General features: G+C 38.8%; 1 long non-coding RNA gene across 4 annotated transcripts in view; it reads right to left on the bottom strand.

The window, feature by feature from the left end:
• The window catches only part of LOC135308664 (uncharacterized), a 52100-nt gene that overhangs the window by 3151 nt on the left and 25617 nt on the right, over positions 1–23332 (bottom strand). Inside the window, exon 3 of one of the 4 annotated variants that reach the window (XR_010369049.1) lies at positions 20612–22420. The exons of 2 other annotated variants lie outside the window; for them this stretch is intronic. This is a non-coding gene — a long non-coding RNA (uncharacterized LOC135308664). Of the gene's footprint in view, positions 1–20611; positions 22421–22459; positions 23212–23332 lie in introns of those variants that run through there. One more of the 4 variants, XR_010369050.1, reaches the window with a different exon arrangement.

Raw genomic sequence — 23332 nt, 5'->3', positions numbered from 1 at the left:
TTTCTTAAGACAGCCCTGACAGCTTCATGTAACTGAACTAATTCCAAGCGATGTTGATTTAATTCATTGAGATGAGAGTCTGATAACTGCCTTCAGTCTCCTGTAGAAAACAACGCGCATTCCTGCTGCTCTACACAAGTGCTAACAACAACGTGTTGGAACACAAAGCTCAACAAATCATTTCAGCATTTACTTTAGCCTGCCCCACTGCAGCAAAACACTTAAGCACATGCCTAAAGGTATAGACATGCTCAAGTGCCTTTCTGATTAATGATGAACTGGAGCCCAAGTGTCTAATTTCAAGGCTAACATTGTGTCTTATTGCTAGATTGGAAGAATTACTCATTCTGGTAGTATCCAGGGAGATTAACATCACATTTCACTTCCCTTTCTCCATGAATGCTGCTGGTACACAGTGGAGGAGCTGAGCCCATGGGCTGGAGGAGCTCTGAAATATTGACACACAATCAGACTTGCCAGCGAGTGATGCCCTGAGTTCCTTGACAGGCAATCAGGATGACCCCCCAAAATGAAGTTTTACAAACTGTTACTTCATCATTTGAAGTAATGAATCCTGAAAATCAGTTTTCACGAAATAGTGGGGAGGCAATTGTTAAAGTGCTTTAACATCCTGTCAAAATGTCACCTATGTGCAGGAACGGCATGTGTTCATTTTAAAAAGAGAGAAATGCAGAAAAACACATGACAATCAGATCTGAGCTGAGGAAAAAACTCAACCAAACAACCCACCCAGAAAAAAAAAACCAAAAACCAACCAAACAAAATAACAAAACCCAAAATGACAAGGGAATAAAATGAAGGATAAGAGCATTGTCTTTACTGTGAATCCTCATTTCAGTCTCCAGACGGTGAAAACAACAAGGTCAATGTCTCAGTTTAAAGAATGCAGCCCCCCCATTGCCAAGGTACTCGAGACAATGTCAGACTTAATTGACAGATTACTGTCTAATCAATGATTTCTCTGATTAGTGACCCACTGACAATATAACCAAATCAATGTGTTTATTCCTGGCATTAGACCTGATGCTCTAAAAGAGTGAAACCAGGAAAAAATTACAACATTAAGTAACTTGAATCCCCTGCATACCAATTACACCTGTCATTCAGCTTGCTTATTTACAGGGTTTGAAAGGTTTAGTTGACAACAGAAGGGCTAATAAACAGAATCCAAGTCATGTTTAATTATATCAGTTTTATTATCTTAATTAATCAGTCCACTGCTCTGCACTCTAATATCATAATGTTGTCCTTTTTTATAAGAGGCTACAAAAGATTTCTTTATTTCTCTTTACTTATTTTTTGGCCCATATCTATTGTGGCATTCATTTTGTTGAATTCACACTCATAGACATTAGGCTAGTGTATTAAATCTTTGAAGACTGCTCTTTAGCTGGAGAACAAAAACACCCTGAAAGCTGAATGGAATACCAAAAAGACAAGAGAGTCTGTACTCTAATTAATTTTAGATGAAAAGGGAAAATTAGAAAAGACAATAAGGGATTTAAAGCCCAGAGGTATTTGGACAGGAACTTGGAAAAGACAGTGTAACTCTGCTACTGATGATAAAAGTCCATATACCAGTGCTTGATTACAACCAGAGATTATATAAAAAAATGTAAATTATGACTTAATCTGTGCCAAGAGTAGATAGATATGCAATATCCTCCTGATAGCTGAGATGAATGTGTAAGGGGAAATCTGGATAATACTGATTTCAATTTTAATTCACGTTTCAAATGAAAACTGTTTTAATTATGTCTAATTGAAATGATTTATTGCCTTGAGTAGCAAGGAAAAAGACCTGAACAGAAATTCAACTTCTTAATCTTTGTGCCACACGTTGTTGCTGTTCTCCATTTGTTTGTTGTGTTGAATGAGAAATGGGAGACATGTCTGTGTCATGCCTTTGCATATTTAGCTTTTCGAGCTGAGTCGAATCAGGATATAAAGAGAGGATATGGTTTCCATAGGGGAGACCCAATGATATGAAAAGGTGAACTGTTTAAAGATGCACTGACAGTTTCCTTTAAAATAAACACAGCTTAAGTTCCCAAGCTAGCAGTAGATGTGTAAGCTGAAAATACCTCAAAAAAAACCCCTCAAAGATATTCTGTAAATAAAGTTTCCTTTTTTAACTGACAAAGCTTCATTTTGGAATAGATTATTTTTGTGGCTGTAGAAAGTGCTGTTGTCACCAACCAAGGATTCTTATATTTCATCATTTCATCCCTGAAGTCGGGACCAATGGATCCACCTTCACAGAGCAGTGACCTGGCTGCAGACCTGCCCCAGTTACCACTGTCTTCTCACTTCTCTGGGGAAGCAAAACTCTGCATTTTTGTGACAGCCTCAATGGGCAGATATCCCTCAATGGGATACTCTGGGTGAGGCAGCCTCTGGGTCAGTGGCTCGGGCTGGCTGAGATGATGGCTACAGCATGAAGACAAGCAAACAAAATCCCTGTTTCCCCCTTCCCCTGGAGCAGTCTTTGTGCAGTTGCAGGGCTTTTGGGGAATGCAGAAGTTCTTCCAGAGTACTCAGTATTCTGAAGTCACAGAAGGAATCTCTGGAGGTCAGCTGGGCCAACCATCTGCTCCAAGCTGGGCCTTGATAGATTAGTGCTGTGAGTGGCAAATAATCACTTTATGAACAGCTCTATCAGCCTCTGGCTGTCCATTGCAGCAGCATCAAGGGGTTGTGTCTAAGCCAAGGGGTGATGCAGCTCCAAAAGAGCATTCCCAGTTCTCCAAAGGCAAGCATATCTGTCCCACTGCCCTCCCCTAACATCTCCTGGCTAGCTTGAGGGAAGGTGGCAGCCAGGCCTCCAGGGCTTGGAGGGATTTTTTCCCAGTCTTCAAAGGGAAAAGCTGGCTAAATATACTGAGACTTGAACTTTATTCTATTTACCTCTGTGCTGTATATCTGCCTATAAAGCAAAAAATATGGATTATTTCTGTAAGAATATCCATTGAATTTAGTATTGATAAATTTGCTGATTGAAGTGTTCTTCAGGAGGGGTACTAAAAATATATTGAAATTCCATTGAAATATATAGCTTTTCTGTGCATTTTTAATTTTTCATAAGAGGCATAATTCCTTGTTCAACTGATTCTAAAAAAAAAACCCAAAAACTAAAGAGGAATTATTTTCTAGTACAATCTGTAAGACTTTTTTTTTTTAAGGAATGGAGGTGAAAAAGCAGATGTGGTAGTTTTTGTACATGGTACACAACTGACCTGAGGGAAAGCAGCCTGCCAGGAACCTCTCACGAGGACTAACTATCCATAGAAATTCCCATGTTTGAGTTGATGCTTGCAGACAAGCAAAGGCTGATGTCAAAGTTCTGAAGGCCAAATTAAGACAAAGTTTTTCTAGTTTTCTTTGAAGAGCAAAGCGTTTTGGACTGTCTTTCAGTTCCTGTAACTCAAGTCTCCTTGACAGCCCATTATTTGTTCGGTCATTACGTTCTCTTGATTCTTTCTGACAAAGTTATCAAACACCCCACTGGGACCACAGCCAAAAAAGCATTCACCTTTATAAAAAGGGCCAAATCCTGATAAAGAATGCACAGCTGGAGTAAATACATTATTTGGTCAGAAAGCAGAGCTAAATGGAGATTACTGCTGCACTTTGTCACTGCTGGTGCAAATCCAAGCCATGGGAACTACAGAATATATGGAGAAATAAAATATTCATCTCAGCAGTGCAGGCTTCTTCCCACACTAACACTCCTGCACAAATAGCCACAGTAGAGCTCAGATTCATTATACAGAGGTGTGCTTTTATTTTCTTTTTATTGGCTCTCTATTGTCTATTCCTCCATCCATAAGGAAGGTGGTGTTTCATTTTTATCTTGTTCACAGCTGCAATGGGAACAACTAATCCTTGTTCAACAGTGGATGCAGTATAGTCAGTCATAGCACCTGTTTTTAGGGCTTTCAACATGTTACTTTTTGATATGCTTATTGCTTTTAATTTTATTATAATTGTTGCTGAATTTTTTGCAGTTTTTATTTTAATTATCTGGGGTCTTTTTCTTTTTTGCATGTCCTGAGTGCTGAGTTCACAGCCACCCTTCATTCTGCACTACATTCAGATCTGATGTATCAAAACAGATATCACCAGTGTCCATTCTCTTATCAATTTCTGAAGAACTCAGAGTGACTCCTGGAGACAAATGTGGTGACCTTTTCTAAACATCCCACAGCTAGAATTAATGGTTATAATTGCCTTGCCATTCCACTGGTGTCAACAATGGGTACATGAACACATTAAGTACTACCCCAAACACAGCATAACCTGTGCTGTGAGTCCATCTTATTTTAAGCAGAAAGAAATCTTCTTCTTTGCTGCAGCATACTTGTACTTAATCTTGCAGTCCAGTCATTCCACAGCCAGTCTATAACTGGTTTATTTATCTATATGCAACTGTTGAGAGTGAAGGAGGAGAGAGAAGAAATAAAATTAATTTATTTAATTTTACTGGAACATTTGGATCCTTGTTTCAAGATCCCGTTTCCTATTACTCACACTAAAGTGATAGTTTTGGTCAGTGCAACTTCCAAGCTTTCCACTGCTGATACAGAACTCTAAACCTGTAACTTCCCCTTTCACAGGGTAAAATTCCTCTGCTGTGCACTTTAAGAAATATGATTCACCTTGTAAAAGGCAACAATCTGTCAGCTCTGGGTTCAGGTACCTGCTTATCTCCACTGCTAGTGATTTTCTCCAGGTACAGGAGTGCAGGCAGATAAGGAGAAGTGTCAGTGTAGTGCAAATACACCATCATCTTCTGCTGAGACAGACAAACTAGGGACACGTGCTCTTTTAACCTGAAGCCAGCATTACATTGGCCATTAGGAAGATGGGCTTTTAAATTGAAGGACGGCTGTTGGTTACTGATTACTTTGTGAACAAGACTATTTAATGGACTCTAATTTCCTGCAACTAATTCATTCTTTGGGGTCTGGAAGTAATTTTGGAACAATGTAACAGGTGATGCTAATAATTATCCCTCTGTATAAAATCTAAATCTCTAAATCAAGATATATATTTTTCTCTTTTTGTCTCTCCTGACACTTAATCCCTAAAGTACTTTACAAAATAAGGTAGCACAGTTACAGAAATAAAATAGCAGGAGATGGAGATAAATTGAAATGAAAAATAAATAATTGATGAAATGTGTATTTTTCTTCCTGTGCATTGGAACAGGCTGCCCAGGGAAGTGGTGGAGTCTCCATCCCTGAAGGTATTTAAAAGACCTGTAGATGTGGCCCTTAGGGACAGGTTTAGTGGCGGGCTTGGCAGTGCTGGGTAAACAGTTTGACTCAATGATCTTGGAGGTCTCTTTTAACCAAAAGAAATTCTCTGATTCTGTGTTCCAAGGTGCTGTCAAATATTGGACCTTTGTCAATGAAGTTGCCTTGTCCGTATTTAAGACAGAGGAGGTGCAGTCCAGGTCAGAAGAGTACAGGCGTTCACTGGTATTTTGACAGCTTTTGCTTCTTTGCACAGGGGTTCTGCATTCGGTAAGGAACAACAGAAGGAAGATGTGGGTGTTGTAGCTAAAGCAAAATGCAGCCCACAAGGCTTTGTACAGCCAGCACACACAGCAGCCAGGAAGGCCACCCCTCTTCACCTGCATGGCTTTAAAAGTGCGTGTGTCGCGCAGTGCAGGTCAATACACAAAGCTTTTCCCACAACTTGGTATTTGCATCTGATGCAGGAACCTTGCCTTGCACCCGGTAAGTTCCTGCTCCTTTGCAGCTGTTCATCAGCTGAACCCTGGTGGGAATCTGTGCAGAGGTGAAATGATAAGTTCAGGCAAGTGCAAGGTTCTGGTTGCTGCTGGAAAATCTCACCTTGAGTCAAACTAAGCCATTTCTTAAGGCCCTTTCTTTGCCTTGTCACAAGTGAAGACTTTCAGCCAAGAGTTCAGTAATAAAGAACAAGAAACCACCAAAAGCAGGAGTAAAAAAAATCCCACTGGCTGTTTATGGTTCCTTTTTCCAGGTCCCCCTTTCTGGCACTCTTGTTTATGTGCTCAGCAGCAAAATGCTCTGCTCTTCTCTGTGCAAAATCAGCTCTTTCATGTTTTCTAGGCCACTTCATATATCTTTATTGATTATGTCTGTGACTCTTTAGCAATGACACTATTTGCAGAAATCAAAGTAGAACATGTGGAAATAGTAGTAATCTTTTTAAGTAAAGTAATTCCAAAGAAAAAGGTATATGCTGTTCCATTTATTTTTAATTTATTTTTAATGCAGCTAATCGGTATTTATTTGAATTAGAGTGATATGGCAAAAATCTAGAAAAAATTATGAAATATGATAACTATTATAGTCCTTATTAATATTTAATATTTTAATGTGTAGCTACAGTCACAAATAAAAATATTCTCTCATTCCTCTCTCACAGCTTGTATTATTTTTATGAAGACTAGATTCTCATTACATTTGCTGGTTTTAATCAGTAATGTGATTTCCTTCTCTGTGCCAGGCAGTTTGTGAAAAATGAGGCATTTCCTGAAAAACTCTCAGTTATAATGTTTTAGAATCAAAATCCCTTACCTTAATTTCATAGAGAATGATTACTCAAACTTATTCCCAGAAACAGTCTGGCAAGAATCTGTCTTTTTTTGATCTCAGATGTGTATTGTCCCAACTAAAAACTCTTGGATTTGTGCAGTTCAAAGCAGAAGGCAAAGGAAAAAGATTTTTTAAGGATTTTGAAAGGATTTAATGAAAGGTAAGACAGTTGTTTTTTTTTTGGTATTTTTATTTTTTTTGTAAATTACTTTTTCTTTCCTACACTACTTTCAAAATCAGAAACACTTGAAGCCAGCTAAAAGAACTTACCCTGTGAAGGAGAGGAACCTCCACAAAGGACATTTGTGAACAGTGACAACAGAAGGAGGATGTGTGTGAGTGGCACAGAATTTTTACTGGATATGGAAGCAAATATTTCTGTGTGCAGAAACCACAAATGAAAGAAATCAGATGCAGCTTAGATAACAGTCAAGGACTCAGCATTGCGAGGACCACAGGTTGTAAACAGCTCAGACACCATTGCCACCTTCACAAATAGGACATGATATGTTCAGATGACAACATTTTCTGCACAACAGCAGTACTTTTGATAACTACTCCACAGTAATTTAAGATTATCATATTACTGGATGGAATACAAACAGGTAAAATAATCACTCTGAAGATTAAATAAGTGGAAGACTATGTAAATTCAAGTTAGTTTTTCCTCTTCACTGGATATTGCTACTCCTGTTATGTTTGTTTCTGGCAGATGTAAAGTAGCTCACTTGAAAAACCACTGTATTTCCAAGAGAGCTCTGGATACACCAAGTACTCTTGAAAATCTAGGCTTAATTGTGAATTATATGCATTCAGAAATTTAGTGGTGACCAGCTCTGAGACAGTACCTTCTGCCAGTAATGAAGAGAATAATACAGATTGTATTTATAAGTGGGAAGTAGTGCGCATATGCAACTTTCCCAAAGTAAAGGATCAGCACTTGCCAGATGGTTTGTTTCAGATGGTAGATATTTCCTAGGGACAGCATAAAAACTTGGTAATAGATGATCACTTTAGTGACTACTGGGAAATGAAAACATTTTATGGCAACTGCTCTAGCTGCTGCAATACACTTTAATCTCTGACCTGAAGTACAGCTGCTACTTCAGAGCAAACAAAAGAGGCTTACAGAAGACCAAGGATCAAATTTCTTGCTGTTCTGCATCTTGTATCATCATTTACCATTGTGAAAAGAGGAATAAATCATCTGCTTTTCAGACCTGATTGTACTGTGTACCCACTTTACAAAAGGATGAAGGATGACACAGGTAGGAAGACAATGGGGAATATGCCCACAGGGATTTATGTCTGCACTGTTAGGCAGTTTGGGTTTTGAGCTCTCATGTTTTTCCCTTTGGACAGAATAATATTTAGGGAAGACACTATGCACATGTAAGAGAAGCCAATACATTATTGAACAAATCTGTGTTGCCATGTGCTGATTGCTGTTTGCAAAATATGCCATATACTGAGAAACTAAATAATTCAGGATGGCTATCCTGTTTCCATGTACACATATCATAAACCAAATAGGAAAACTCTGTTTGCTGCCCTTGTCAGTAAAAATCAGCAAATTTTCAGTGATGTATGGAGGCAATGTGGCAAAAAACTAAGAGTGATGAACATTGAAGTAACAAAGTTTTGCAATATATATTCTATGACAGTCAGTAGATTAATAGATTAGAAATACTACTGACACTACTGGACTCTTATCCTGGATTTTTTTAAAGTGCTGTATGTGAATGTATACCTTAAGTCTTTATAGGAGAAGAAAAATCTCTCTCAGGTATACCACTCTGGGTTTTTATAACAAATGACAGAATATTTAAATTCCCAATATTTTCTATATGTTCGCTGCTAGAAATCCAGACTACCATTCCAGATGCAGCAGATTTAAGTTATTAAATGTCATCCCTGCACTGGTACAAACAAAATATGACAAAAAACTAACAAAAATAAAATATGAAAGACGTGTAAGTGTCAAGCCAGATTTGTGCAGTTTGAGGTGTAGATTGCAAGACACCAGCATTTAAATCTGTTCTACATCTCAGGGTGTTGTTGTGTTTCACAATATTTATGTTTCAATACATTCACTGCCTTTGTACTTCAAGGGAACTTCTAGCTCCTATGAGAGGAGCCAGATTCCCAAAATCCTGCTCAGACATTGATAAACTCCTGTTGATCATGCCTTGTGTTCAGGTGCTGCAGAGAGCTCCCCACAGGATCAGCTTTAAAGGTCAGTGCCACTGCAGGGGCAGCTCACAGGCATTGCTTTTTCTCATGTCCACATGAAAGTTTGATACAGTCATTCCTAGACTTAAGATTTCCAAGCTGATGGCAGAACTGGTTGGCTCTCATGCTCCAGGAGAAGTGAAAATTTTTAGCCAGAATTTTTAGCTAATTTTCATTGTTGGATGAAGAGGTGATGTTTCCAGTACTTCTAAGGGAAGAACAGTAGCAGAGCTGGCACAATCCATAACACCAAGGGAGATGTATGTTGATGCTATTGCATCACATTTTTCTGGAAGATGTATTTTGGTATGGAGAATTTAAAGGCTTTTAAATTAAGGTAAATATTGCTAAATATGTTAGAGAATTAAAACATATGCTCACAATAAAAGATAAGCCTGCATCATTTAATAAATGAAAGAATGTGAATCAGTCCCATTTAAAAAAATAAAATTCTTCATAAAATTTTCTCTTCAATCAGATTTTAAAAATACTTAATTCTTTCTCCCTACAAATTAAGGCAATGTAGACCTTTGAGAGGGCTCGTACAGCTTTCCTCCCCATAGCCAGTATTTCCATTCTGTACTGCAGTGGGGATTTCTAAACTGAATGGGAAGCAAACCTCAAGGGAAGATGCAAATGTAGTTAATGTTGTCACTCTCAAGACACTGAGGAAGCATTCAAACTGTAGTTTGCTTAAATGAAATTATTTGGTCAGATTGTTTGAACTACATCACCTCTTCATCAGGCTCAGTGGCTAGAATATTCATGGGGAATATCTCCTTAATAATTTGCTTCAAGATAGCAAGTATTCCTCTTGGCAGTGCAAAACAGAAATAAAATAATCCCTGAAACAGGTGATTTTGAGGTCACCATTGTCAAACTGAAAAACGTCTGGCATATTTGTTGGGTAACAGGAATGAGGGAGAGAGGGTACAGATCTCTTGCAAGGCAGAGAAGATAATGAATAGTGAAGGATTGTGATGATTGTCACTCAAATAGTTTTCAGTAATGAGATTCAGCCTGTGTGTTCCTAGCAACAGATGCTCTCAAAGTCCCTGTCAGGAATGACCTTTAAGCACAGTATTGTTGCAAAGAGCCACAATATTAACTTCCTCTTCATACATTCACATATCCCACATAATGCTTATGTTCTGCAGAACAATGAGATTTCAGGTTTTATTTCTTCAAATCTTCCCCTCTCATTTCCTCCTCCAAGGACTGTAAGAAAACAAACAGGCTGGAGCACGAAAAAAGGTTTGCTGTTATGGTGGAATACAAGCACTAATATTTGTTTGTCCCATTATCTGGGAAAAAGACTGTGCAAAACATGGGCAGCTCTGCAGCAGATGGAAAGATTTTTTGCCATTAGCTTCATTCAGCTATTTAAGCAGGAGTGAAAAGAGTTCCTCTTTAACCCTTCAAGCTGAAAATTCTTTCCTGTTGTAACAATGGATGAAGAATATAATAAATATACTAGAAAACTTATTTTTCTCTGCCAGACAACCTGCTAGAAATTCAAGATAATTAACACAGCAACAAAGAAAAGCTCTTTCATCTCATCCTTTCCCTACCCACCCACTCTCTTCCTTCTTAAAGAGAGTAATGTGTTAGAAAAATAATAAGTCACGTCAAATTCAAACACTGGTCCTGAGTTTCTGGCCCCAAACACTAATACAGGATAGAATGGGGCCCAAATAATCTTAATTTTTTGACTTAATATCATTTTATATATATCTGACTTGATATCTTTGAACATAGCTATAGTATAGTATAAATTATATTATTTGCTTTCCTTTTTTCATCTAAGAAAACTTCCCCATAAAGCACAACCAAATTTTAGAATTCTTTCCACCCTCTTTCCAATACTTCTCCTTCCTTGGTGTACCTTGAAGAGTACCAGGAATTCCTACGGATTTGTCTGGAATTAACTGCATATATCCTATGACAGACACAACTTTGGCCCTGGATGAAGTCCTCCAGCTGGGAGCACTACCATTTTTAACTGCACTTGTTTATCCTGAGGAGTTACTGTCACACGTGTAGTTGTGCTCTATTTCCAGAGCTGGTACTCCGTAAATGACACGACTCTAACTGGACTAATATGTTGTGTATCAAAATGAAAATAGTAGCACTGTCAGGGAAACAATGAAAAGACAGATAACTGAATGAAAAGGAAACTTCCCAACCACCCATTTTAATGTCTCAACTTGCTTTTGTCTGGGTGGGAGCCAAAAGGAAAAATGGAACAAGCTTTGATTTATTAGTTTGGGTTCTAATACAGGGGCTGTAGAAGTAACAAAAATATTTATTAATGTTTGCAAAGAGTGTAATTTAATATTGATTCTTCTTTCTCAACCTTGTTTAGCTACTGGCATATGGAGACTATGAAAATGTAACAAATATTTATAATATTTATTACTTCAACATCCACAACTGCAGCATTCTTCTGGTGTATATAACCTACTGAATTAATTCTTTCTTCTCTTTGGTTGATAATTAGAATTTATGTTCTTGTTGTGAAGCCTCACATATTCTCATTTTATCAGCAGCAACTCAGATTAATACTACAAAACCTTGGATACTCTGTGCAAAGTTCCCTGCTTGACAAATTAATCAAGAAAAGAGTTTCCTATTATTAGTGTTCTGTATTTTGAACAAGTGTTAGCTAAACTTTTTTGCCTTTTTTTTTCCCCTCTGATTTTGCTCCAAAGCCCTTAGCCTATGGTAGATCCCTTCTTTGCACCTCCTGGATTCATGTTCTTGAGTTTCCCCTTTGCATGTCATTAATCAGCTTATTGCTTTCTCTGAACTTTCGGGTGTTAATAAATTGAAGGGAGTTTTGTAGCTATGGGAACAGTGGAAGAAATGGAAAATATATTTATCAGAAGGAATCCAGGTACTCAAGCAGTTTTGTTAATCAAAGAGCCTGTTACAGAATTATGGTCGTGACAGTGAGGAAAACTAACCAGAATGTGATTTATCATAGACAGCATTGGATCTTCCCTCAATGTGCATTTTAAAAATTGTTTTTCATAGAAGTCTTGAAAGAAAGAAAACATAATTCGGGGCAGTTCTATGTCCTGTGTGATAGAGGATCACCACAACTGGTTTACATTATCTGCCTTCTATACATTATGAATCATCATAATGCTTGAATATTTTATTTTCCTTATGGTCTGGGAATTGACAGGATGTGCACATTTGCCCTTGGGTTTGTTATTTCATCCTCCTGCCTACCATTTGCATGTGTAGTTTCATTTCATTGGCTCCCATCAGTTCCTTGCACAGGAAACCAGTCTGTTTGAAGGAATGCAAAATGGTGGCCTGGCCAATTGCAAAGTGAACTGTGTCGTGATACCAGTTTAATAATGCATGACTGAATCCCCACAAGCCATAACTCACTGCTAGTACTATTTCTTCCTTTATCATGTGTCAGTTCCCTTTCCTGTCAGGATATCAAATGGCTGCAAAGTGCAGCATGCTGTTTTCCTTATCTTTGAGCTAAATGTTCCATTATATCACATTTTAGGCTTTTAGGATTGCATAATGAAGCACACATAAAATCTAAAGTGATCCTGAGTGGTGTATCCACCATGGAATATGCTGCAGAGTGATACAGCACTGGGACTGAGTGTTGCACTGTGCTAGGTGGGAAGACAAAGCTTAAATCATTCAGTCATTAGAATAGCAGATACCTGCTCTTGGTTTACTATAGGATTTTAGGGAGATTTATATACATCCACAGACAGCCAGAGTTCAAGGAACTTAATTGGGCCGAGATAGAGTCTTTGCAACTCTGGGATTCACCATGAGAAAATGTTTTCTGGATTAAGCCACCGTGTGTGTGCTTGCTCAAAAAGATTTGGGCTTAACCTTTGAATTTTTACAGCATGAGAAGGTTAATCTCTTTCTTTTACAGTATTCTTCCTTAAATGGGAGATGCCACACTGAAGATGTGGCATATTTTAATCATACTGTTCTTTTGGATTTCAGCATCAGATCTGAAACACTAATTTTTTTAATCAGAATGGCTCATGTGGCATTAGTGTAGCTATAAAAAACCCTACTTTTCTTCTTTAATGGAGCAACTGGAGTAAGAAATGGATTGACTAAGGTGCCTCCCAGAAAGATGTATGTGAGCTGCCAGGTTCATATGCTGTTTTTTTTTGATATTTTGCTTTTCCACTAACAATGGCATAGCTGTTATATAATTATTTTTAAAATAAACAATCTAATAATAAGTGTTCCTCCACAGTATGCCACCAAACAGATGCTCGAAAGAACAGCACCAATTCAAATAAAAACAAAACAGAAAGCCTAAAAGGTCACATCACTTTTGCATATTGTAGGTGTCAAAATTCAACTGAGCATAAATATTAAAACTTAAATATGTCAGTTGTTAAAAAAACTTCCAGAACCTGCAAAAATATCTGAGTCACTTAAACATTTCTGGCTGTGTTATGAACTTGGAAAAGTACACTAAAAGTTATTATTGCATTTAAATTGAATTTCATCTAAGGTATACAGATTCATTATGACAAAAAAAAAATCCAACAGTGATTAAAAATAAAATCTCATTTAAAAAGCAAATTTTAAAGTATACAGTTATTTACAAATCCCAAAGCTACAGCTGTGCACCATACAGGTACCCACAGGCACTGCAGCAAACATGGGGCTCCAGCTCCAGTTTGGGAATAATTCACTGTAATTTCCTATGGAACATTTACCTCTCCTGCCCTCTCTCCTCTGTACCCACAAATCTGCTTTTGCCTCATGATCTGTCCTCAACCAACACCTCCTTTCTCTTGTGGCTGTGCTGACCTCTCAGAAGGATTAATTAGCTCAGGAGCAGCTGCAGAGCAGAGCAGGGCAGTGATCTCACTGCCTCAGGTAGGATCACCCCCTTGGATGCTGGCTTTATGATCTAGTTAATAAAATATTTAAACACCTCATTTTTATGCCCACAGGGAGCCACAGGCATAAAGTGTTGCTTGGACAGCACAAAGCAGAGACAGATGAGTGGGTCCACATGCACGCTGTCTTTCCCAGATGTGCTCCATGGGCAGAGACAGTACTGACATCTCAGACTGAGTGTCTGGTCCGTGTTGAAGGTGTGAACAACCCAAGGATCTGCACCCCAAACCAGACCAGTGCTGCTGGGGACATTGCACTGAGTTCCTGGTTCTGTTTTTTTTAGATTTTTATTTCTTGCTTGGAAGTATAACCTCTTAGTCTCAAGCTAGCAGAGGCTTGCAGCATCCTGATAAAGTGAACTTCAGAAAATACAAAGCACAGGGGCAGTTGGGACATCACTCTTGCTAGGTTTGCACTTGGAAAATACACAGTCACAGGTTTCTGGAGAGGGGGCAAATATAAATGACAGCAGACTCTCTCAAGACACCAAGCTCATTTTCAGCCTCTTTCCTGTCTGGAAGATTACACAGCTACAGGATCACAAAGTAAACTCAGTGATCAGAGGCAGGAGCAGCTGGATCTCCCACTGCACTGAGTGGGAATTTGCTGCAGCCTCTGCTCTGAGATGTGCAGGGTGGGAGCTCAGAGCACTGAAATTGTCACTTTAATGTACACAGATATAATCACACACCTTTTACACGAGTACCATCTGAGCTAAGCCATTAGCCTTGCCTAAATTAGCCTGGCTGTTTATAAGGTATTAAATGCACTACAAAGCCTAACATGTTTGTTATGCTCTATAATCAGAGCACCTGTTTAAAAGCCCAGTGCAGCTGTACTTCCAGCAGATTACAGGCCATTAGGCAAGTTAGCAGCACCTTATTTTTATAACCTAATCTCTCTTCCACTTTCACATTTGAATTTTAGAACCATAAAAATGAGATTCTTCCCCCTCCACACACTTTCCCCAAGTCCTTCAGTGATTGAGATGAAGAGAGTAATATTAATATTTATACAATGCTCAGATCTAACTTTCTGTTGCTATGGTAAAATATTGTCATAAAATATTTCATTAACTTTTAATCCTATTTAACACCATTTTCCCCTCTAGAGACTATACTGAAACTGGATACTCGTGGGACATAATTTTGATGAGAGATAGAATCACAGAATCATGGAATATTTTAGGTTGAAAAAGACCTTTGAGGTCATCCAGTCCAGCCACTGACCCAGCACTACCAAACCCACCACTAAACCATGCCCCAAGCACCACATTTACACATTTATCCCTGGGGATGGTGACTCCACAACTGCCCTGCACAGTCTGTTTCAAGGCTTTACCATCCTTTCACTGAATAATTTTTCCTAATATCCAACCTAAACCTCCCCTGGCACAACTTGAGGCCATTTCCTCTCACCTATCACTTGTTACATGGGAAAACAGACAGACCCCCTGGCCACAGCCTCCTTTCAGGGAGTTGTACTGAGCAATAAGGTCTCCCCTGAGCCTCCATTTCTTCAGGCTAAACACCCACAGCCCCTCTTCATCAGACTTGTGTTCCAGACCCTTCCCCTGCTTTGTCTCCCTTCTCTGGATGCCTTCTTCAGCATCTCAAAGCCTTTCTTGAAGTGACAGGGTAAAAATTCAACAAGGAGATTAAAAAATTGTGGTTTGGCTTGAATTATTAGAAAACTGAGCAGAAATCCTTGCACTGGATGGAATTTCCAAAATGTGTGTTCACATTGCTGTTCCAGCATGCATCAAGCAGTGCATCAACTGTTTGGAGGATCACAGGAGAGGTCTGCACTCTCCTGTGGAGGCAGCAGGAGGGAATGGGTGGTATCCTGATATCTCTGAGGTGCCTCACTGGGCTGATTCTCAAGGACCAGGCCCTCACTCCAGCTGTTTATTCTTCTCAAGAGCTTTAAAAAGAGAATATAGGGAGTTTCATATAGGGAGTTATTACAACCTTCCTTTAGTCCTATTTAGTATTTGCTTATACATAAACAAAAGTTTATGTCAAATAGAATAATTTAAGACAGTTAAAAATTATAATAAAACTATTTATCTCCAGTTCAGTATGGGCCATGAGAGAACAGAAAAGACACAGCCTGGAGGAAGACTGTGATGCACACATTGTCATGTCACTGAAACAGTTTATACAGCCCCAGAGACTGCTTTTAAAAAGATTGATATAAATTACAGCAATAGTGGAAGGTTAAGATCCTTTTGTTACCAGGATTGCAATCCAGTTGTACAACTGATTTGTACAGCTTGATTACTGCAAGTAATTTTAATGTCCTGCCATGGAGTACCCCTTTGTGAAGGAAAATACAATCAGTCACAGAACACCATGGTCCAACTAGAAAGTAATGTCCCTGTCAGCACTGTGCAGGCCCAGTCAGGGCAGTTTGTGGGATCCCTCAGGCACAGGGCTCAGGATTAGGCACGTTCAGTACCTCAGTTTTCTCCAATGTGCACCTGGTTCTCTCCTGCAACAGGTGAGTGGCCTGGGTGAGTGGCCACAACTGCAGACAGAAGCCAACTCTATAATGCATCAAAACCAAACACCTTTAAGTCAGTGATTCTTTTTTAATGTGTCTACACTTTGATTCTCCCTGAAAGTCTGAAGAACCAACCAAATCAGACATCAGTGTGATCATCAATGCTGTTTTGATTAGGAGTTATGTACAATAATTTTCCAACAACCGAGCTCAAAGACAATCTCCAAATTGCCAGAAGACTCCTTCTTTGGGAAATCTGGTGATCTGGGTCAAGGTTTATGACTAATTACACAATCACTGACATTTTCAGTTTATTTCATTGTCTTTCATTCTGGTTTTGAAAGACAAAAAACCCCAAACTAGAGTCAACATTTTGTTTTCTTTAAAGGCCTGCAAGTGTTACAGTGGTATCTTGAGGCCTTTCTCAGGTCTAATTATTCCTGCACATTTATTGCAGTGTTCATCTTTGAAACCTGACATCCAAACAAGAAGAAATGGTACAAAAATCACACTTTAGGTTACAGACCATGAGCACTTGAAGGCCCAAAGACCAATCCCTCTTTGGTGTGTGCCAGGATGACAACTGAATAGACTTCTCTAGTTTAATTCAGTGATTATCTGCATGAACACAGATGTCTATTGATCTGTTGATACATGCCTATCCACTACAATAACTTTCAGTCCTTGCCTCTGGAATTGGGTGCATTATCCTTTCCATGCAAGTGAAGGAGGTTTAAATGTTGGGTTTGATGGAAAAGAGTAGTTATGAGAGTCATCAATTCTTTAACCTTGTGGCTATCTTCCCTGAAAACTAGAGAGCATACTTTTAATTCCTTCTTTACTGTGTTTTCAGGAAGATACATGTAAACAAACCCCTTAATTAGCTTTGCTGCTTATTTTCGATATTTGCAACAACCATCCAGAGTGTTATGCAAATTTCTGCTGAGACAGCCTACAAATAATCCAATTACAATACATTATCTATTTATTATGTCAGGATTTTGATTTATTATGTTCTGCTTGGCAACCGCTTTTTACTGTGTAAATAGAAACAAAACCAGACAAACCCAAACTCAGTAACCAGGGTTTTTTTAGACAACAGAAAGATCATTAAGTGATAGTCAAAGATAGTTATAATATAGATGCACATCACAAATACAATATTCATTAAGGTGATTAGTTTTCTATATAAGAGTGAAAACATCATCACTGATTCATTCCTGTTTCATGGAAGCCACAGGAAGGCCTGGGGTTCATGAGGAGAATTAGTTTTCCCTGTCCCTCTTCCATTTGATGATTTTGGTGGCTGTGTGCTACCTTTCCTGGGTCAGGGTGTGGAAGGAGGGATGGAGGGAGCAAACCAGACCTTGCATGGTGCAGGATGGCTTTGGATGTTATATGACTTCATTTTTGCTCTTACTTTATAAGACTTACTAGCACATATCACTGAGTGCAGTGTACCAGGACTGACCTTAAATCCCCCCTCAGAAAGAACATGGTATTCTTTTCCTCACTCATCACTGTCATACAATGAATTTCACTGCAATTTACCTATTCAGAGAAGAAATTTCTGACAAATGGACAATTTAGCATTTCCTGGAACACATCTAGTGGCTGTACTTTACCTGGATATGACCTGCCCTGAGTCCCAGTACATTCACTGCCCTGGAGAGAGACTGCCTGGCTCTGCTCTTCCCAGAAAAGGGAGGGATCCCCCAGCAGCTGCTAAGCAGGAGCTGGCCTGGACCTGGCACAGGAGCATTTTCACCTTCTTCCTCACTGCAGCTCATTGTACGACCATGGTTTGGGAGCTGAAGTGTGAGTTCACCTTCTGTGGAACTGTTCCACCAAAGTCCCAGTGAGGGAGGGTCTAGTTTTCTAAAGGTTTTGTGAGCTTGTTGTCCTTAACAATGTTTACATCAAGCTTGCTGTTATCCTTCTAATCTCATGTTTCATGTCTTATACACCATGAAACTAGCAATTATAAGAGCTCAGTTTGTCATTCTTTTCCTGATGGTTGTGTTGCTCATTAAAAGGTTATCTCAATGCTCATCTGCCAGCCCTCTGAACCCCTGTCAGGATGGAGAATGTGTAAACCATGTAATTTTATGGAAAATGGCAATAAACCTCAGTGCCAGCTTTCAGTCATATCCTCAGCATGTGCAGTGCACACAGCATTGCCTGGATCATGTTCCACAGCACCCATCACCTGCCCTGAGCTCATATTCCTTTTGGTTTGGGTGCCCTCTTTAGAAGTTAGGTTATTGCAATGTTTACTGGTAAGCCTTTCCTGACTGGAAAGGTCAGCCTGGCATTACATTATGTGGCCATCATTATAATTCCTGTGTGGAGCCAAGTCACAAGAAATGTAAGTCGGAAAGTGAAGTCTTGACAAGCTTAATGGTCATCTGAAGCTACTGTGATTTATTAGTTTGTCCCCTGAAATAAACGTTTGAAGTTGATTGTGCTCTTCAATAACAGACCAAGTGACATAATCTGTCTCAAATTTACTGGAGTGGCAGCCAGAGCAGGACCTTGCTGAGCCCCTGCATACGTGCTGTCTCCTGAGTGCTGCTGGAGAACAGCTTTGGGCCAGTGGTTCCTGGGCTCAGAAATGCCAGGCAACACCTGGCCTGCATGGCTTTCTGCTCAGGTAGTCAGCCTCAGTAAAGGCTAAGGAGCTTTGACACAAAGAAAAAAGGAGGGGTATTTTTGCCAGTAAAGAAAAACAAAAAAAAGCAAACAGAATTTTTTAAAATAAATTCTCAATCTATCGAATTCCAGAGTTATCTGTAAATGGATCTTAATTTGGTGCTGCTTTTCTTTGAATTTTTTTTATTTCAGCCTACAGAAGGAGTGCAGGGATGATTCCATATTGTGATCATGATTTGCAGTTTGGGATCACATAATTAAGTGGTGTTTCTGTTCTTTGATTGGATGAGTACCTAATTAAAAGTTTTCAGGAATACTTGTGAACACTTCATGTGTTTTGCATATTCATCAGAGTATTTGCCACTCTGTGTTTGCATGCATATTCATTAAGTTATCTTTACCTACAAATTGTTCAGAAATAATTGATTCTTGACTATTCACTTAAAGATAAAAATCATTAAATAGGATATGGATTCACTTGTTCACCAGGTATTTCCATATAGCTCTCAAAATAGATTCAGTAATGTACTGGAAATGCCACTGACACGTGTATATTTCTCATTTAAGTCCCAGCTGATGGGCTGATTTCAATGTGCCCTTTGCAGCATTGCTAAGCTTTCTAGTAAACTCACTTTCAGAGCTGTTTCTTAAAATTCAGCCTTTCCTGAAGGCTGATTCTGGTTTTATTTCATTAATTTTTGTGTAACACAGTAAATAATTATTATTCCTTGCATTAGCCTTCTTTGACTTTTTGTGGGTTGTTGCTGTGCTTTTACTTGGTAATTGCTTTCTTCAGTCTTTTTTGGTGAATCCCTTGCTGTGGTTCTTTCACTGTTTTTTCATGTAAATACTTTTTTTAAAAACTCTGTTTTTTAACTTTGGAAAACAGGATTTCACCATGGCTTTTCCATATCCTTATTTTGCCTCTTTTGCCCCTTAAAAGGTGTATCAAGCAGCTTTTGGGGTTTTTTTTCTGGCTGCATCATTAATTAATGTCTGCATATATTATTCCTTTCTATCTTTCAGTATCACATCTTAGATTTTCATCTTTCAGTTTCTTTCCTCTTATGGTTTGTTTGCATTCTTTGATGTTCTTCCTTTAATTATTTTCTGAAAATTTTAATCTTGGGTACTCTGTTGTGTTGTCTCTACCCTCACAGTGTTTAGAATTTTTAATTTAGTACCACCTGTGAATTACATTGGTGCACTGAGAGGTTTATGTTTGTTATATAATGCTGTTATGAGAGGTTTGTACTTTAGGTGAGCAGTGGATTTAAGTTTTTGCTTGAAACTGTATTTCAGAGGAGCCACCGTAGCTGGGCTCTGGCAGCTGTGATATAGCACCCTATCCTGACTGCAAAAATCTAGTGCTGAACCCAGACAGGAGTTTCAGCTTGGGAGTTTACTCTTTTGCTTGGATGTAAAGAATGGGATGAGTCACTTATCCCAGGCACAGTAAGGAATACAGATGAATGACTATATGGGTTTCAGTGGGAAACCTCTGAGACTGGCAATTGCACCTGAACAGGTTGTTGCTCCTTTTAGCTGATCTCATTACATCTCTCAGAGGTCCCTGATCTTGTCATGGAACTGGAATGCTGAGGGACAAGAAAATCTTGATAAAGATTTGGGGCCACTCCTGAAATCAGACTGATCTACAAACCTAGTTATTCCAGGTCTGGGGCCATAGTGGTTACATCATATTTTCAGGATAATGATTTTATGGCTGTTACTCAGAAATTGGTAACATTTGCAGGAGGATTCATTGCCAGGTGCATGATGTCCTCCCCTCTGGCAGAGGGATACTGCAACAGCAGTGCAAAGAAAATGATCTCTAAACACCAGTGTCCAATGGCTCAATGCTAGTTGGATTCCCCTCTGACTGATAATGATGATAGGAACTTTATTATTGTATGGGGTTTGGGTCCTGAGTGAAAAGTAGAAGTGTGGAATTTGGAAATCTCTTTTTTTTTTTTGCTTGATGAAGTCTGTTTTGTTGGGGGAAAGTGTTAAAGATCAGCCATTAAGGATTTTGTCATACAATACAGTGTTAGTAATGAGTAACTTAAAAGCTGAATGTCAGATAGCAGTTTTCAAGATTTTTTAGTAAAATTTTATCAGCCAGTCTATTTCATTTTAAAAATCCTTTAAAAAGCTGTTCTGAGAGTGAAAACAGAATGGTGAAGATTAAGACAGTTTAAGGCTTTAACTTGAAGAAGCAAAATGAGGGAAAACATGGCTTAACATACTGCCTCTATCTGAACAGAGAAATAAAGCAACACAAATTGTTCCTCATTAAAAATTCTCACCACTGTATTTAAGCAAATTCCATTTGGTACCATAGAGTTGAAAAAGCATTTTCGAGACTTCCAGACTTGAAGATGTGAGCAAAGTTATACTGACAGTGATTTGAAATTTCTACTCTGGCATTTCGAATTTGATTAAAGGTTTGAGCTTTTAAAGCTAAAGTGCATGCTTTCTACAACACAGTAGGGGCCCTATTGCCAATTGGTCTGAGGAACTGTGAATCGACAGCTATCATCAAAATAGCACAAATCCACCAGCAAGATCTCCTGAAAGACTATAGGGTGTTATTATAGCACCTAGTGGAGTATAAAATGTTATTTATTCTGCAGGCTTTTCCCCTGCAGCCGTCACTCCTTTTGTAACAAAGGCTCTGTCTGAAAGAAGTGCCCACAGTTTCTCTAGGGCATGTAAGTCCTGATTAAAGAAAGTTCTTCATTATTTCTTGTGCAAAGTAACAGCAGAGACAATTTCATATTGTCATCGTACCTCAGTAGCTGGCACATGGTATTTTTTAATTCATGTGGTCCCAAGCGCTGGTACAGGAGGGGACTGCTGTTAAAGGTTTGGGCATCATTTGCTCTTTTGGTGTTGATGAGGGGGCACAGGTTTCAGTAAAGGAGATATTAGGGAAGGGGAAAAAAGGTGTCTAAATGCCCCACACATCCACATGGTCTGATAAGAGAGGCTGAAGGCTGGAAAGCATAATCCAGTTCTGGCTATGGTCAGTTATTTTTATAGCAATTCAAAAAGAGGGGTGAAACAGGGAACAGTGTCATAAAGCAGTGTTTCTCAGTCTATTATATGGCTAATACAAGAAAGCAGAAAATGGGTGAAATTTTGACCTAATTTCCTTCTATTTCAAATGAAGCCAAAGCAAACACCTTGACACTGGGCAAGCAGGGGCTCACTCTTCTCGGGTGCAATGAGTGGGCACTCGGTACCTCCCCTTTGGTGGCACTTCTGTCTCCATTTCCTTGTCTTCTGGAGAAAGTTGATAACTAAAGTTAACATGACAGGCACATCTCATGCCCAGCAAACGAAATTATTCACAAACTAATCCTTTTGTGGGTTTTCTTTGTCTGTTTCCTAGCTCTCTTCAGCAGTCTTCTAAATAATTAGGAAATATTTCCTGCTTTGTCAGTTCAGATTTATTTGTTCTCTGCTAGTATCCCCCACGTGGCTGGAATACAAATAATTCACTGGAAAAAATGAGAAGTGATGAAGAAGAAGGTGATTAATGACCTAACATTCTATTTTACTAGACAGAACAAGAGGGGTTTCACTCAGTTTGCCTCCAGATAATATTCTGTATTCATTTTGCAAACACAGTTAGGACTCAATTGTATCAAAAAGTGAAAATTCATAAACCTACAGCAGTTTGTGAAATGTGAATGATTGCATACAGCCAGAAAACTCTTGAAAAGATAAACTAATTCTGTGATGAACGATGCATTTCATACTCAATTAATTATACAGTACATTTTGTTTCAAAATATTAAATGCCTAGAACAGTCTTCTGCCTGAAAGCGTCTGGGCTTTGTAATGAGACAAAAGTCTTGGGTTCAATCAGCTGTCTGTGTGAGAGTTTAGAATGACTTATGTCTGAATTAGAGAGGTTTAGGGCAGTGATTTCCTGGCAGGAAATTAATAATGAGCTAAATTAGAACATGCCTAGAGATGATTTAAACAACTTCGCTAGCATTGTCTGTGACAGGCTGTCAGGTTTTCCCCCAGTTCTAGTAAATAATCGAAATCATTAAAAAGTTGGGAGTGTACTGTGACTCTTCTCACAAAACCAGACTCATTCATAACAATTTTCTGGCAAATTTTTACGGAAAAACAAAAGAAAAAAATCCAAAAGGAAATAGACTGTCATATTTGAAGATGGGAGATCTGGCGAGTGCGTTCCTGCAGTGCACAGGGTGTTGTGGTGTTGCTTTTTAGTTTGTCCAGTAAGTCCAAACCAGAGCAGATCTGAGTCTTCTCCACACTGCAAAGGATGAGAAGACTGAACCAGAGGGAAACAGGCAATGTCTCTGCCTCTGTCAAAAATAGTATTTTGCTCAATCACCTTTTACTCACTCCCTTTAAATCAGTGCACACCAAAGAGA

The sequence above is a fragment of the Passer domesticus genome, chromosome 10 (assembly GCF_036417665.1).
Source record: "Passer domesticus isolate bPasDom1 chromosome 10, bPasDom1.hap1, whole genome shotgun sequence".
NCBI lineage: Eukaryota > Metazoa > Chordata > Aves > Passeriformes > Passeridae > Passer > Passer domesticus.
The sequence above is the reverse complement of the archived record's forward strand: the minus strand, read 5'-3'. Positions and strand labels throughout refer to the sequence as shown.